Source organism: Lasioglossum baleicum, chromosome 15, assembly GCF_051020765.1.
Source record: "Lasioglossum baleicum chromosome 15, iyLasBale1, whole genome shotgun sequence".
In the NCBI taxonomy this organism is placed as follows: Eukaryota; Metazoa; Arthropoda; class Insecta; order Hymenoptera; family Halictidae; genus Lasioglossum; species Lasioglossum baleicum.
In genome coordinates, this window is record NC_134943.1 from 4,684,299 (window position 1) to 4,702,885 (window position 18,587).

The window sequence follows — 18,587 nt, forward strand, 5'->3', positions numbered from 1 at the left end:
CAGAAGTTGCATGGTCTGAAGGGGTACATCACGTAGTGTATTTATTTCTTTTACAGGTGGAAGCGTTTCGGAGATTTGAAGATCGACTTTGTTTTTTTAAATGGAATACAATATTTTTTATACCAAAATATGGAAGAATGTCGAATTCTGAGTAAAAAAGTATTGACCTTCATTAGCCCTGAACCTAATAATTAACGAGTACAATTTTCAGGAAATAAAGTGAAATTAGTCGTTAATTATTAGGTTTAGGACTAATGAAGGTCAATACTTTCTTACTCAGAATTCGACATTCTTCCATATTTTGGTATAAAAAATATAGTATTCCATTTAAAAAAACAAAGTCGACCTTCAAATCTCCGAAACGCTTTCACCTGTAAAAAAAATTAATACACTACATAATGTACCCCTGCAGACTATGCAACTTCTGTATACAACATTTTTTCGTGCAACGCATATTTTGGAAGTTTTATAGGTGTGCAAGTTACATATAAATGACTTCGTTTGAGAAAACGTGGAGGTCGCGTACTTACAATAGTTGCCTACCTAATATAAAGATGCTCTTTCGTGGTAAATTAATAATTAATAGCGCAGATATAAAGTTTTGTGATAAAACTCAGTGAAAAGTAGTCATCAAAACGGGACAGCAAAGCGTAACGAGTGAAAGGCAACAACGGTAGATCTAGAAGCATAGATTTGTCTACGAAAAGAGCTCGCGCCGTTGACAACATCGTAAGGGTTGACAGCGAACGTGGCCAGACCGTTGAACAGGACATCGTAGATAAGTTTAACGGTCTTGATGTTTTTCGGTCGTTCATTGTTCGGTTAGAAAACCGAACAGCATCACCGAACGGGTTCCCGGAACGCGGCTTTGAATGAATTACAAAAACGACGACGCACGTGCGCCGTTTCCGGCGTTGCAGCAAATCACGACGTACTTCCGCTGTGTGCATTTGGCTGTTGGAGAAGAGTAAGGGAAAGACGAGCTACCGACAACGACGACGATATATGCCCGACACGAAACGCGCGTCGACGCACTTTTTTCTGAATTACGTGAACGCATTCACAATGGCCCGGAGAGATCACCGAGCGATAAGGGACGAAGCGCTCTTCTCTTCGGAAATGCTTCGCGAGAATCGATCAGATAAACGGCGCTATTAACTGCCGTGGGTTCCTTGGAACTGCGGCGAGAGTCGCGAAGTAACCTTTGCCTGCCATGTATCGCTGGCGATACGCGGAATTTATCTGCAATTTTCATATCTCATAATTGGCTAGCCATTTTTACGGATTATCTTATAAACCGAATAATAAAAAAGACATTTCCTTTGTCGATTGAGGATTTTTGTTACGAAAATGATATAAAAATTTTCTTCTCTTTTGTGGTTTCTTTATCATTTTTAAAATAAGCCAGTGGTTTTTCACAGGTTGTTTGAAAGAAATGGAAATCGTTTAATCAAAATTTTATCGTATTGAAAAATCCCGTTCTTCTTCTACCAGTTTTAATAAACAGCTTTATTATATTGTATAATTCACTGGTTTATATTTCAAGAGGATATTTTTGTCACGACCCCATGAGATCCCCGGTTTACTAATTATTCTAAATAAGGAACGATTCACGGGGATAGGGACGAGGGAAGAATCCATTTGGCGTTTTATAAGTTCCACCGGGCTCAAAGCGTTCGGCGGGCATTAAATTTTTGCGTGGTCGTTTACTCGGTCGGTCGCTGTAAGCGTCCGGGCTCGGTCAGGTGCAATGATTCTCGCAGTGGTTTGCATACACGAGCGATTAACAGGGAAGAAGCGCGTCTCTAAACCGGCGGAGTATCATTCGAGCCCCGTTCCCTTGAAATTAATTCAAATTGCCCTCGCGTGAAACGATCGTAGGACCCACAGAGCGTTAACTACCTAATCGATTAGGCGGCCGATGTTCCACAGGGATACTTTCGATATCGGTGTAGCCGAGTTACAAGAGAGTTTCGAGGCGAGCAATTCGAGATAAAAGGTCCAGCGAGCGAAGGACGCGACACCGTCGCAGCATCTGCTGTGCATTATTCCGAAGAGAGAAAGAGAGTGGAGAGAGATTCATTAGAGGACGTTCAGTGATGGTAGAGCCACGGGACACCGTGAATGATTTTCCGGCAATATGCCGGGACCCTTTGATAGACTCTCGGAGCCGGTCGTTCTCGGAACCTTACAAATTACGCGCAGATGCACGGTCAAATAATAAACGCTTTGTGGAAAAATCGAAAGCCGACGCGACGCGACGGTGTGGCAAGCGGATTTTATTACCATTACGGCGACCCGAGGGAGACTTCAGAGCTTTAATGACCACAAGGACGCATAAATTCAACGCGAGCCTCGCAAGAATTTCGATTTTTGCTGTTTTTCACCCTACCGCTTCGATAGAAGATTATTACTTAATTATACAAGCGAACAGGACACAATGGTTACTACTGGAACTACTGAAGAGATTAATTAAATCGAATTTCTATGATAAAGTGAAATTCAGTCTGCATATAAAGGGTGTTTCAAAATGACCTGACATTTTAAATTGCGCGCCATTTTTTGGTGGTGAACATAGAGTACCAATCTTTGACAGCTGACATCAGGAAGTATTGGGGTTTAGTCATGGAGAATTACACGATCGAGTAACGCATAGAAATTGAGACGGTTCGAGAAGTCCGCACGTCTTTTGATCATCATCCCGCACCATCTCGCAACACTGTGGCGCATTGAATCACAAAATATGAGGATAGTGGTTCAATTCTGACCGCGAAAAGCAGTGGCCGTCCTCATACTGGTCGGTCGAATGAAAACATAGCCGCAGTGAGTGCGAGTGTTGACGAAAAAACTCCTTCCACCTCGATTTGTCATCGTGTTCAGCAATTGAACATTTCAGGTTGCTCTGAGCAGCGAATTTTATAAATACTAAACCTAGCAACTTTGGCTACATTTATTCTGTGAGCAACTTTTTGAAAATTGGCATCCGCGTACAGAGCAACATCTGCGCCAACTAGCAACTAACTAACAAAAGAATAGCGCGCAATTTAAAATGTCGGGTCATTTTGAGACAGCCTTTATCTGTGCCTCGTATTCGGCTAATTAATGTGAAAATAATCAAAACAGCAAAGAGATGAAGTAAGAGACCGAAATAAAACCTGAAATAGTAAGAAGATGAGGAAGAGACTGAAATAGAGAAAAAGCGTGAGAGTAAACAGGCGACCGAATTAAACAACAAACGAGTCAAAGAGCGAGTGTGTAAAAAACCAGAGGAAAGAGTTAGAAAAGGAGAAGGCGAGAAAGAGAAACGCTAACCAAGGCGACCCCAGCGCACCGGAACGAACCAGGGGGGGGGGGGTTTCGTTTCGAGCATAGATAATGCTCGCAGCTAGTGAAAGCACGAGCGTGTCCGGCCATTGTGGCAGGATTTTTGCTTTCCGGGTGGCGGCGGTCCTTCGAGGAGCGGAACGCTCCGGTTGATTAGCATAGAACGCCCACCGTTCTCCTCTCGGCGAACAGTTTATCGCGTGGCGATGTGGTCGAACCCTCGACCCGTGAAGTCACGGCTCGATTAAACGTTCTTTTCGATAGCTGATCCACTGGTTTCGATTGCCAGCACACGGGCCCCAAGGAATTTCCTGGTGCTCGATTCCGTTTCGCTGTTTCACGCTCCGTAATCGTTTAACGCTAAACGACCTAAAAGCTGTTGGTCCTCACCCCATCAAAATGATGAGATTTCTTGAAATTTTCCACGATTCACAGACTATGTTTTGCTCAAGAATATTATTCATTTATTTCCTGTTTATTTCAAGCCTCGATGACCCTGAGAAGAACTCTACATTACGTTCACAGTCCTGTAAACCAAACATAAATAACGGTTTACATAAAAAGTATTAGTAACTGTGCTTAAAGAACTTGATATTTCTTTCCACAATAAAAATTAATTGACAATCACATCCTCCTTAAAAAATCAGATCCTTGAAAAACGTCTTACCAAGTTCCATCATGCACAAATCATAAAATAGCCGTAAAGCCTTCATTTGCATAAGCATTCATCGTCGTTACAAAGCAAAAGATAACTATGCCTGTCGTGTACAAGTCAACAAAAGACAGTTTATTATTAATCTCTGGAATCATAGGCACGTTCTCAATGGGGCATCCTCGGCACGCTTTTGATTCCTCTCAGTCATCTTCTTCAGGGACACTCTATGCACCATCGAAAAAATCACGCTATGGCCGAGACCACTTAGGTGCGAGCTACTTATTTTCCGTCATTATCGCCGGAACAAAAGCCTGTTACGAGCGTCGTCGTGGATCGTTCGCGAAATCGTGCCCGCCGCATTAAATCACGGTTAATGCACGCTCAGCGGAGCCAAGGCAGAAAGAGAGAGAGAGAATGGCAACGTTTGATAGTGTTAGAAAGATCGCCGCGACAAATGATCCAACCGGCTATCTCTCGCGGCGAGAGACTACCAACAACGCTTGTAAGCGGCTTGTCCGCCGCTGACAACAGTATTTGTCTCTGCAGCCTCGATCGAAGAGATTTATCCTCGCGGAGCAAACGATGACTGCATAGGGTGAACGAATGAACACCTACCAGCGAACGAACATAATTCGCGTTAACCGAAAAAATTACTTTTACGATGCCCCCTCTGCTTGTTGAAATTTATAGCACCAGTCGCGCGTTACCCTATGGACAATTTGGGCAAATGCCCGGGGCCCCAAGCAAAAGGGGGCCCCGAACACAAACCAAGATCCAAAAGATCCAAAAGATCCAAATTCTACGTTTTTCTCATAAAGTTATTTCGTTGGAGTTAGCCCCGAAATTCTACTTTGCCCAAGGCCTCAACTAGTTATAACGCGCTACTGTATAGCACGAACTTTTAAGTAGTATACAGCTGAAAATCAATCAAATCATTTGACAAAAAGAAGGTCAAAAGCACATATATGATAAAATATCGAATAACAAAATTAAAAGAATGCGACAAAATAAGACGCCTTCGAAAGACATTAAAAGGTGCATCGCATACACCAAGACAGGAAGGATTTCTTGGATCAAAAGAAAGGAAGAGCAGAGTTTAATTACTTAATGAGCATGATCACGTTCAAAGCAGCTGGCGTGTGTCAAATAATATTTAACGATGCGTGGGTGTGAGTGGTGGCTGGAGGAAATGGAAGAAATTGAAGAAAATAGGATAGAATTGATACGAATAGACGAGGACAGATGCAAATGATTCGAAGTAGATTGAGCCGGGCGAAGTCAGACAAAAGTATCAGATAGAATACAGCAGAAAAAATACGCTGAAATGGATGAAAATGAACGATCATGGGCGACAATATACGCAGAAGGATGGAAATAGGTCGGGTAGTGTAATGCAGGAGGTTAAAATAGATCGAGACAGATCGTAATAGATGACGCAAATGGAATTGAAGTCGACGAAAATAGACGAGAATCGCCGAAGATAGATCTGTTGGATCTGAACCCATAAAAATCATCGAACCATCCTCCATTGAGGGATTAAAACGAAAGGAAGTCAGCGTGACTGAATCGATTCAAAATTACAGACAATTGACGCGTGCTGGTGACACTTTTTCCAAAATACAGAGGATTCTTCAGGGTAGAGGATAGAAAATGGAGACCGATTTCATAGAGAATGTCATCATGGGACAAAGTATGCGCCAGGAGGCTGACTCCACGTTCTATCGGGCTGCAGCCACTCTGATCCGGCGACAATGAACCGTAAAACCAGGCTTTTACATCAGAATGAGCCCACATGGGACACGAGCACCGAGTCCTCGACGTAACGCCGTGCCGCGCCGGCACAATGACCGATTCACGGTCGCGGGACCATGCGACAATACGCGCTTGTTTGCCGGCACAATGAACAAACGGCAATTCGATGGCCCGCCGCAGACAGCTGCACGTGAGAAAATATTTGAGAACCTGCGGAGCATCCACCAAGCGAATCTCGATCCACCATCGAACGAATTCGCGGAAATGTTCCGCATACGGGCGATCGATACTTCGCAATTGACTCTGATCACTAATTCTCAAACTCTATCTTATGATAGAAATAAATAGGTGAACTGTTTTCAACCCTACCAAATTATTACGAAAAGAGATACATATATGTTTATATAGTTTCTGTATATTGGAATTACAATAAAATTTTTTATAAAAATCCAGTCTAATCATCGGTATTTGAACATGTAAGTATACGCTGCTCGGAGAATTCCAAAATGATTGAACAATTTCCGCAGAGCAGAATTGAAAGATTCATTCACCGACAAAGAAAAGTATGCAGAAAATGAAACACAAGGTGGGAACGAGTGGCGGCCCGTCGCTTGTCGCCCTCGCGAGCCGCGAAACCATATCCGTGGGAACATAATAGTGTTCACGGTCTCGAAAAACAGGTATTTAAACGAGATCATGGAAAAGGCGTTCAATTAATTAAGCGGCAATCAGCGGACATCGGTCTTCGTGTCATTCTCGTTTCGAGATAGCTCAATTAACTGTCGTGTTAAACGCTCGATTAAATTCGCGTGTTTGGTCGCCGGGACACCGATAAATGTTCACTTTCGATTCCTCTTCGTGCGGAAAGAAGGGATTCGGTTTACGGGAGTTTCGCGGGCCGGGGGCGGGGCGAGGAGAGAATTTCGCCGGTTCCCTTCTCGCGACGATGCAACTGCATCTTGCATCGGCTGCTCGGTCGCGTCACCTCTCGAGGGCTTATTTATCTGCATCGCGATCGACCGCGTCAGCCGAGACCACCGCGATGAAAACTGGTTTCTCTCTGAATGAGTAAAGACGACACGCGAGGACGTACCGGTTCCATGTGTCCTCGTTAAAGATACCGGGGCATCGGAGGCGGGCTCGATCGCGAAAAACGATAGATCCGCGATCCCGATCACTATTCTGCGTGCTTGTCTTAACGGTTCCCGCGGACGGACGACTTTCCGTTTCGATGGAAAACGCGCCCGCAACGAAATTAAACTATTTGTAACGTTTTATAAATTTATTTTGAGATATATAGAGAGTTCTCTTGTATTGCGAATAGTAAGGCGCCATCGCAGACGCAACGATGTATCGTCGTTGGCACTAAAAGGATTGTAATTAAATTGTTAGCTGGAACAACGTTGGACGACATAAAGTGCAAATGTTACAGGAGAGTAGGTTTTGATGGGAGCACAATAAAACCTTGCTCCAGCCACCAATTCAATTGTCCAGTGGTTAAAAATAATATTGGCACACTTTTTAAAGGACCATAGGTTTTTAATATTAGACCATAGGACTTAGATCTTTTTAGAAGTTAGAACAATTGGTTAACTACACGACGCGCAGAAAATATTTTGAAAAGATTGCAATTTCATAATAATTACAATTATTAATTTTGGTAAAGGAAAAGGAAGCAACAAGGAGCAACAAAAAGTTGCTTGATGTTACTTCAATGGGGGCGTAGCCGACGAGTTCGATGAGGATTTCGTTTCAAGGGGAATAAAAGTTCGTCGGAGGTCCGGAGAATCGGAACACTATACATATTTTCGGTGCGCCACGCGCGAACGTAATTGAGCTAATCGCGCCTTCGCCTTGACACACGAGTTGCGTCGCTCCGACCAAAATATCCGGCGCGGCGTCTGCCGTGGAATTGGCCCGTTGCGTTCAGATTAGAACTCGAATTCGAACTTCAATTCGAATAATCGGACACTTTTCTCAAAGGCGTGGACCACGATCGAACTGTGGACACGTGCGAAACACAGGAAATAAATTCGGGTAAATAATTTCACAACTCCGATTTTTGGTAGACGTTCAAAAAGTGAAATGCGCAGTACTTGTAGATCGCAGAAAGCGACCCTGACCCGAATAACTACGCTAATATTTACATGATCTACGTACCCCGATCGAAGCGATCGTAAACATGCTTCTACATACGGAGTTCCTTCGTTCTGACTGGTTCTCACTAGCGATTGCACCGGAAGGATTACGGATAAGAACCGTTTACCTTGAGACGGTCTCTCTGTTCGACCACTCGGAACGTTAAGCAGGGAAATTGGGGCATAATAAAGAACTTTAATGTAACCAGGTGAACGGGGGAAACGCGTGTACCCTTCGCTCAGTGGCTAATTGCTGCCCGGCTGGTACGTCTGCGAATGCTCGCATTAATACGAGCACGGAAAGAGATGTTCGACGATGATTATGAAAGTGGTTCGAGCCATTAAACTCTTTTACTTTCGGAAATTTTGTGAGCTCTCGGGCGCGGTTAAAAGAGGGCTCTCTCTATATGGTCGTAATAACGAGTCTTTTCATTTAATTTTTACGAGCTGTTCGATTAAGGTGCTCTCGCGGCAGATGTCGATATGCATGTTGATAAAACGGACCGATAGGGATGCACTTTCAATTGTGTCGTTACTTTTGTTTAACCCTAAACCTACCAAGCACAAAACATATAAAAGTGGAACGCCTTATGGCGATGAAAGGATTGAATTTACTTAACTTTCCACGGTTTTCATTATATATTCATTACGTTCATTATGCGTCAAGGAATTCTCTGATTCGAATAAAAATTGTCGAGACGAAAAAGTTGCAGAAAATCGACCTTTAAAATTTTCAGAAAACTATTTTGATATCGTCTTTAGACAGTGATCGTTTGTTTCAAATTGTTTGGATATTACTGTGACAGAATGTAGGGCCACGAAGGGTTCGGAATAGAATGATGCGGCCCTTGGTCAGGTGCAGAGAGGCTTCATCTCGCAGAGAGTGGTTCGGTGTTCAATCAGGTGAGCCTCACTGCAATCTCTCCGAGGGCAGCTCGTGTACAGATAAGGCGAGTGGCGCTCCGGCTTGCGATCTTCTCGGCGGATCTTATCAATGGAAGCTGTACACGAGAAACGTTACGCGTACCGGCGATAACAGCGCGTTCCACTTTTAAAAGATAAAAAGAAACATCGCGAAGTAGAGGGATAGTGAAAGCAAGAGAAAGAGAGAGAGAGAGAAAGAGAGAGAGAGAGAGACAAAGCAAAACAACGCGCTCGAGACGGCGGCAGCGCGGCGGGACGATCGCCGATCGCGATCGACCTCCGCTTATCGCAATTATTCAGGTACAATTATCGTCACGTTTCTCGCTGACATTGGCGTTTAACTCGGAGCGCAATCGCCGCTGGATTGCTTCATTACACGCTGGCTGATTTTTCGATATCCGATAATGAAACGATCTTAGTCGTCCGGGGGCTCTGGTGGCGTCTTCCCTTCGGGATCAAGATGGCTGACTTTTTTTTTGCCGCAAGCTGATCTCTTTATTTCAGCTTCTTGGAAATTACTCTGCTCTCGGTTAAGTGCAGAGCTGTTTTTGCATTTGCTACAGGACGATATTATAATTTATTTCTATCTGGATTTTCTTGCATCGTCTGGCGTATACGAGAGTCGGGGAGTGTGGAGTAAATTAGACTTAAATATTTCCATTTTTCTGAAGTTCATGCGAGAGGACGTGATTGGAATAACAGTGGATTTTCCTCGTTTTAACGTTCTCTGTGATCATCGGTCAAATGGACCGAGAATCTACAATTCACGTACCTACTGGTCCTCTATTCAAGTACACAAAACTCCGCAGCCCACTAATTGAGGCAGCTCGAGTTTCACGAAACGTTCAAGGGTGATTTAGTAGCCACGTGTCGGGCAAATCACCGAATCACGAGTACCATAGCAACATTCCTGTGTCCCACGAATGTCTTCCATGGGATTGATCAATTAGGTCACCGGTCGGAGGCTCGGTCGAGCGGGAATCGACAATAAATCCGCGCGGATACCTCCCAGAAGCCACTGGCCAACAGGCTTCTCTATTTCTAGCAGCGCGGGAGATAAGATCTCGTGTTAAGCTGCGGACAGTGTTTCATTAAAAAATGTTGAGCGACGACGATGAAATCGAAGGAGAAAAAAGGGATCCAGAAAGAAAAGCGTGTGTGGTAGCCAATGGGATGTTATCCGATGCCGATCGAGATTAAGGTGGCAGGATCTACGACGTGGAGCAGCGCCCCGGCTACTGTCCACGGCTTTAATGATGATTAATGCGAGACGTCGGTTGTTTCATCGTTTCGGAGAACAATCCGTGGATAACGAGGAATGCGTGGCTCGACTCGCGAAAGCGTGCCACGTCGTGCGAATTATCGCAGTTGTTTGTAGACGCGAATCCATTTTTCTTTGTCGCCCTAATGGGACTCCAACTTCCAGTTAAATTCTGTCGAAATTAATTCCTCTAAAGGCTGAACTTTCACTTTGGGGACCAAAAATGTTTCAACTTTTCTGAACTCAATATCACGCAATTCGACGAAAAAATGATAAAACTTTAAATTCTAGTGTGCGGAATTCAAGTTTTAGTGTACGGAGTTCACACGTTTGACTGCTCTTTACTTTAACGGACTCAAAATTTGTGCCTTTCTCATACGAATTATAATGTATTTGGTATGTAATCCAGTAGATTTGTACCTGGCGGATGCACCTGTCAAAAATGCTCAACTTTAAGCGACCATACCTCCTCAACTATTGATCCTAGAGAATCGAAACTTCGATCTGCATCCGCGCCGAGTACAAATCTACTGGATCACATACCAAATACATCGTAATTCGTAGGAGAAGGTACTAATTTTGAGTCCGGTAAAGCAAAGTTTACCCACATATTTAAAAGTTATGCACGAGTAAAGTTGCTCGATTTCTAGCGCCATCGAGAGGTTAGAACGCTGCCATATGGGTTTCCAGACATAGGAGTGGGTATGATGCAGTGAGCGGATTCGCTAGGTCTGGGTTAGGCCTTGGATTCCTCGCACTAGAATTGAAAGTTATATCATTTTTCTGGAATTCAACTCTAACGACTGTAAATGACTTTAGAAAAAGACCGGAACAGAGGAGCGCTAATATCTAATTAAATTAATGGTTATATCAGTGCGGCTGAAACGAGGCTGGCGGTTCCAGCTCTTTAGCGAAGTCTAAAAAAAGGCCGGAACATGTACGCGCGTCTTTCATAGCTCTCGATTAATCTCGTATCAGCGTCGTCGGTTCGAGGCAACCGAAGGCGGCGAGCATCGTCGGGAGAAAATTTATCGGCGAGGAACACGTGGAATTCTCGGCGGAACGCGGATCCTGTTAACAAACACTCGCGCAGGTAGTCATACAGAGGCGTGAACCTTGCGATACAAATTGCCGATCCGCCGATATTCAAGTCCCCGGTGGACACGGCCCCTTAGAAAAACGGAATCGCTCGTATATCTCGGTGGTGGTTCGGAATCTCGCGCGCTAAATCCTGCTAATAACCGAGGAATGTTGTTGCCGGTTGGCTTTTGCGGTCCACGGGACACGTGGGGACGCGGACGCGGCGAATCTTCTTTAACCGTGGATCCTCTCGACGAGATGAAAAATCATCGAGGCAGATTACCCGAGCGGCCCTGCCGCAGAGAGCACGAGGAATCGGACGATTAAGGCGGGGAATCCCATTTAGCAACTTCAAAAGATCGATCTTTTCTTGCTGTAATCAATAGCGGCACGCACCGAGATCGTACTCGCGAAGTAGCGGACTGAAATTTTAAGTAGTTGCGCAGAGATAAATTACGAGGCGGCTTGTTAGACGGTGAAAAGCAGATTCTTCACGGTTGATGGAGGGAGGGGGAGAAGATTTTTTTTCAGGAGAAAGTACTGGATCGATCGACATGGAATTTTAACTGTGCGGTGAGAAATAGTCCTTTGAAAACTGTATGAAATATGTGAGGTCTTAAACTTTTGCAATCATCCAATAAATCCTGTCCACAAAGGGCTAATAATTCCTCGGTACACGATCTCATCAGACAGATTTGAAACCGAATTAAGCGCAATCACGGGCGATTAAGCGGGGAGCTAATCACCTCGGATTAGCGCGAGTCGAAGGGGGTCTGGCCGTCGATGGCCAGCCACCCCGAAGAAAAATGACTGGACCGATGCAAAACGACAAGATAACGTTTCCCCTTTCGTCGGCCAGATATATCTGTCGATCATAATTTACGTGGCCCCGGAGGAAACGCGCGGAGAGGGCAGAAAGGGAGAGAGAGAGTAGGAGAGGGAGAGCGAGATGAGAAGCGAAAGCCACGGTCGAGGTGTCTGGGGTTTGCGCGGGCAAAACGGATTCTCGCAATCTTTTCTAATTATCTCGTTCCACTGCGTATTGCGAGCCGTAATCGGATATGCTAATGGTGAACAGGGAAACGTAACGATGTTACTTATCTTTTTATGTCGCCCTTGCGCACCCTCGAGGAACACCCTTCTCTCTAACCGTTGTTGCTCTTCCCTTCTGACTTCGCACTTCTTCTTCTTCGCGTCTATCTACCTGTTGGGAGCCAGTCACTTGCGACCGCGGCCGTGATCGAGAGAACAACTCTTCACCGCGAAGTAATAACCGTATCCGTAAATAATAACCGTCCCGTACGCGGCGAACCGTAATTAACCTTCGATATGAAATATTACCGCGTCACAGACGCCTTCGTTTTTCTGTTAATTAGTCCGGTTTCGATGAACACCCTCTTCAGCGTACCGCTCTTTCGGCCTTGCTCTTTCGACGTTAACGATGTCGCCACCTCGAAAAATTCGGCTTACCTGAGATCTGTTATTGATAACGAAGGCAGCCACTGTCAGGTGTATTGTTAATGACGCCGACTAACAACTCTGATGGTTCTGACGATCTTCCTCAAACTATTTCAACGGGGAAGTAGGTTTGCGAGTCTTGAAAACCTTGCTTCTCTCTTGAGAGTCTTGTTCCAATGGGATCTTAGTTATTGATCTTGGATCGGATAATTGATCGATGGATGATCTCTCATGATGTGCAGCATTTTTTTCGGAGATCCTGGAACCCTCTCAGATCCCGCAGAATTTTGTAAATATGCGATTGACGGCGTTCTTGCTGTCGTAAAGTATTTTCAAAAATAACTCGCAACTTGCAGAGTTTTCAAAGATTAGAACTTATCAAATTGTAGCAATATTATAGTACCATGCCTGTTTGACAGGTTTAACGATGTCTTAAGCATGAGATTTACACCTCAAGACTCATTAAATCATTTTTGATCGAATCTGGATCGCGTTCCGATAACGAAGATACGAGCAACTCAAAGTTCATTACTCGATTCGAATGTTATGATTCAAATGTTAATTACTTTTAGATCTAGATCAAAGTCTGTCTGATAGATACACTTCGTTACAAAGATAATCTAAGTACACGGCACTCCTCAATCCAGTGTCATCTAAAATTTTTATTTTTCATACAGTTCGTTAATGTCTAATTGATAATGATCAGCTCGAATTTCTTTATGTTTTGAAACGCAACCGAAGAATTCTGAACTTTTTTCGAACGCGAACGAAGATAGAGATTTCGCCGGGTGTTTGTATTCGTTCGAGACAGCGTTTGCTTCCGAGAATCCCTTCGGAACGGCCGATCCAGATCCTTTTGTCTTCCGCGCATGATCCAGCCACGCACCGTCGCGCAGTAATTGGCGGAATGAGCGCAACGAGGTCGAGTGATTGGCGAGTCTCTCTCTCCGCGAGGTTCCTTCGAGCCTTCAGCTTCGCTTCAGCTTTGCTTCTGCTTCTGCTCGTCCGATGCTCGGTAATTGCCTTACGATTCCGTTGTTCGTTCCGTGAATTGACCCTCGGGGGAACCGTCGTCCCAGGGTCACCGCGATTCCATCGTTCCGAAGTGCATCGATCAACTAGATTGCAGGTATCTTCGTGTTTTGAATAAATATACCTTAACACGCTCGCTACCACCCGTCACACACGTGTGACGACCATGATTGTTGCATTCTACCTCTAGACACTCGAATTAACCCTGTACCCTGATGCTTCTCGTCATTACAATTAGATCTTTATGCAGAATAAAAATGTTCTGCATTAACGGGACTCTGAACATCTTGGAAATTTTGTTAGCACTCTGAATGACTTACACCAAGTATTTTATATAACAATTTTGTGCAAATCCTTTTAAGGAAACCCTCATACATAATCTTCACGTATAAAAGATTTAGCAAGAATTGCAGACGAGATGAATGTCAGAGACAAATCGGCAATGTTTTTGGACTTACTTAGGTGGAAAACATATAATCTTCTAATGAGTTTAAATATTTTTTCCGTTTAAAATCCAAGTTCCTAAATGTCTGTAACAAAATGATCTACTTGTACGTAAAGAATTTATATAAATAAATATATAGTATATGTATACAGGGTGGTCCTGGCAACTTGCACACCTATATGTATAACTTCCAAAGTATGCGTTGCACGAAAAAGTTTTGTATACAGAAGTTGCATGGTCTGAAGGGGTACATTATTATGTAGTGTATTTATTTTTTTACAGGAGGAAGCGTTTCGGAGATTTGAAGGTCGATTTTGTTTTTTTAAATGGAATACTATATTTTTCATACCAAAATATGAAGAATGTCGAATTCTGAGTAAAAAAGATCTTCGTTAGCCCTAAACCCAATAATTAACGAGTAATTTAATTTCAGTTGCGTGAACCACTCCGTATATTTTTCATTTGTTTGTTGTGTCAGTAACATGAAAAATCCGAAGGCCGAATGACCAGTTCGTGTGAACGGTACATAAAGTCCACATGTCGATTCCACCTAATGCAATTATAAATTTTACGGTGGTTTTATGGATCCACTGTGTGGATGCTCCGTGCGTTGTGACGGGAGTATAAAAATGTTTAATAGAACATGACGCGGCCTTTATTTCTTCTCTTTCTGCCTAATAAAGCCTAGTAACAGCGGAAATCATTTTCAGTTTGATTTCTGTTCATAAATTTATGCCTAAAAATTAGCATAGACCTCCGCGTGGTCTAATTATAGGTTATGCATATAATTAGGTAGTTTGCGGATCTTATGCGTTCGTAGCATCGTCGAACACGTAGATTACACGGCGACTAACTATATTCCAAAGAGAATATTATGAACGGTCAAGAGAGAGAGAGAGAGAGAGAGGGAGAGAGAGACTTCGTTTCATCAGTATTCCGTTCTATCATAAGAAAAGTGACACACAACTCAAATATACATATATTTCTAAAAAAAGTATAATAATAAACATATAAATTGTGGTGTACTTTAGAACTAATATACATGACAATTAACCCAGTATCTAAATAACAATTAATTATTTTACATTTTACGGCGTGGGAATTTTAAGTAATTATCAAAAGGCTCTCCTGTAGAATTTCCTTTCTTTTTATTTATGTCTCTTTTCTTATGAATGAACGATGTGTGTAATTCACCTTCGGATTCGAATTAAACAAAAAAAAAATTAAATTATGCAATACATACGGGAACGAAGGGAATACATTAACAGTTAACATTCCACAAAAAATATTTTCAAGCCTCTATAAAGATATCTTCAAAATTGTATTGAATTAGAGACATTGAAAATGCAACAAAAATCGCAGACCTCATTCACCACGGGCCCAAAAGCCTGAAAGACATCGACCGATCGACAGTCCCGCTCGAATCGATGCACTTCACGGTTAACTATAGACAGCATGGTGCAAAAAAGTCGAGGGTAGAAGGAGTGATCGAGGAGTCATCGAGGCATCTCTTATTTGCGGTGCGCCGCAGCTGCGGTCGCCATTATTATGCAATCAGCCTATTAGGAGCTGGTATTATCGATCCCCGCAAATAGCTCGGTTAGGCGTTCCTCGTGATCGCCAACTATAAATATTGATGATCTATGGGGTCTGGGCCTCTGTAACACGGTCGATCGATTCTGCGCACAGTTTCTCCGGCTCTGTTATTTCCGGCGGTGTTTGTCTATCGGATCGAAATCGTCGATCGTGGAACGGGTGTTGCTGGGACACGGGCAAAGTCGACACAGTGCGCGGATTCGACTAATCGCGGTCGATACCGGAATCGTGTGCACGCTCGGGCAAACGCGAACCGTTCGAACATTGTTATCCGGGATCTGTTTGAGGAACTATACACTGCTGTCGTGATCTACGGGTAGCGATGGGAACGATCGATGCTCAATAGACCGTGCACGGCGCGCATGTTCGCGCATACATAGCTAGCACGAGGCAGGGAAGTGCGAACAAATGGAAAACTTTCGAGTAGGTACATGGACCCGAGAGATGTCGATTCCTGTGCAACCGTGTCGAAGAGGTTTCTTAAGATACGAACCGAGCATAAAGTGTTTCTGATAAGCCGATTGAGACGACCTGTATGTACATTAGTCGCAGTCATTGTGGAAGATAGTGGAAATGGTTTATTGATTTGCTGGGGGATTTTTTCTGGAGTGATTCGTGGAATGTGTGCACACGTATGAATTGCTTTTTTATTTTAATTGTGGTAGTCACTCATAATTTTAACTTTCTTGTCAAAAGCTCTTGGCTGAACTTTCACGTCTGGGGACCAAAAATTTTCAACTTTTCTGAATGTAATATTATACAATTCGAAATAATTATAAAACTTTTGATGCTAGTACGCGCAATCCAAGTTTCAGTGTGCGGAGTCCACACGTTTAAAAGTTATAGCAGCGGGTATGATGTAGTGAACGGATTCGTTGGGTCTAGGTTAGGTCTTGGATTCTTTATGCAAAATAAAAAATTTTCGTGTCGATTCCAAGACACAGAAGCTAAATAATAATATCTTTCTTGTTTTAATTATTTTATTAAGCTGAAACTAATACGATGATGTTTATAAATTTTTTAAATATGACCACTGCTTTAAATTCTATACACCAGTTTTTGTTGTAAATGCATAAAATCCGTTTGCGTCGAAATGTATATTGCATTCAGAAAAGTTGAACATTTTCCTCCACCATCGTCTTCTTTTAATAAATGGGGCAGCCTGACATCAATCTTCGAAACTGCAGATAAATTCTTCGGGGACATCGGAGTCGGTCCCATCGCTGGATCTTCGTGTGGATCACGGGTTCCAGTATTCCAGTCGGTGGTCGGGTAGGCGATCGGGTCACGGCCGTGTAACTGATTTCGTGTACACGGGTCGCTTGTAAAAATACGACCGGCCACCGAGCAACGAGAGGAAGTACTTAGCCGGCGCGGCGCTGCTGCGCTGCGTGTTGATTTAATCGTCTCGGCGGTTTCGTTTCTTTTTTCCGGGCGAAAAATAATCCGAGAGTATCCCTCTCGCGGGCCAAGAGCCGTATTTCTCTCGGCGACACGTGTAACTGCATTGTAAACAGAGAACAGGACCCGTGATAATAAACTTCACGGTCCCGTGTTCGCTTGGATCGCAAGAATTCAATGCTTTTCGTGGAAATAATTGATTCGCGGACCATGTATTTCCCATTTAGTAGCAGTGGTTCGAATCATGTTTCTGACACGACAGTATTACTCTAGGCAGTCACATTGGTTCACAATCATGCTTCACACTTTGCCTTCTACGTTAACATAGATTATTATTTGAATCGGCTTTCATAAAACATTTCCTAACATTTTTAAAATGATAAAAATTTCATTCGATATATCCAGAAATATTTAGTATAACTCTGTTAGATACAGCATCAATTTGATCAAGATCTATCATCTAACCAGCTTTAATTGTCTCGAATATTTGTAGATATTATTATTTGAATCAGCTTCTCTAAAACTTTGTAACTTTTTTAACCGAATACAACAGGATCATTTCGAATAATTCTGTCAGATGAAGCAACGATTTAACCAAGATCTGTCATCTAACCATCTTTAATTGTCTCGAACGTTTCAGCAAGTTTCTTCATACGCATAAATATTAATATCGTTCTCCTTCATTGAAAGTTCTGACGCGATAGAATTAAAACGCCAATCTGCAGATGTTCACCTAAACGTCATCCTGCAGACTAATTAATAGAGCCGAGGAATTAAGACATTCCGTAACAGCATTAAGGGGTGTTGAATTGCAAACTCGACGAGGAGAACGTCCCGAAGCGGTTTCGAACTGTCCAGCGGTACTGACTTTCCAAGAATTATGTATAACGTAAACGCGAGCAACCTGAAGACTTATAATTGCAAATTGAAAGCCAAAGAACAGGAACTGCGTAAACGGTTAGGCGCAACCCCTCGGCGGTAAGTATAATTAATAGTAGAATAAACGCGGGTATTTTATCGTGATAGGCTCTCACGTCATTTTCATTGCAAACAAGCCATTTACCAAGGTAAACTCTTAGCCACTTGCATCCTATTTAGAATATGACGATCTCGATGATGAAAATGTTTCATCATTCTGTCAGTACTCGAGAACTCACTTTCGATTTGTTTTTAAATTATTTTGTATATTCTCTTTTGTACATTTTGTACTTCTGTAATGTATTTGTAATAATTTTGTAATTCTGTTAACAAATAGTAAAGTTTTTACAGATATTCACTTTTGACCCTTGGCACTCGAGTGGTGACTGAGAGAGAGAGACACCACTAAAAATTGCTGTATCATTATTCAAAATATTGTTTTCATTATTACATTTGTTTCTATTGAATAAATAACGAAACATTTAAGTATTGTATGAGGTATTAGATCAATTTCATATGCATAAAATGAAACAAATCATATGGAATGGAATTATTTCAGGCCGGAAGAAATGTATAATTTTGGAGTTAAAATAGCTCCGACTG

The 18,587-nt window shown here is 42.9% G+C and overlaps 1 protein-coding gene across 3 annotated transcripts in view; it reads right to left on the reverse strand.

The window, feature by feature from the left end:
* LOC143216574 (fibroblast growth factor receptor homolog 1) overlaps window positions 1–18,587 on the reverse strand; it is a 72,644-nt gene that overhangs the window by 40,150 nt on the left and 13,907 nt on the right. The window lies entirely within an intron of this gene.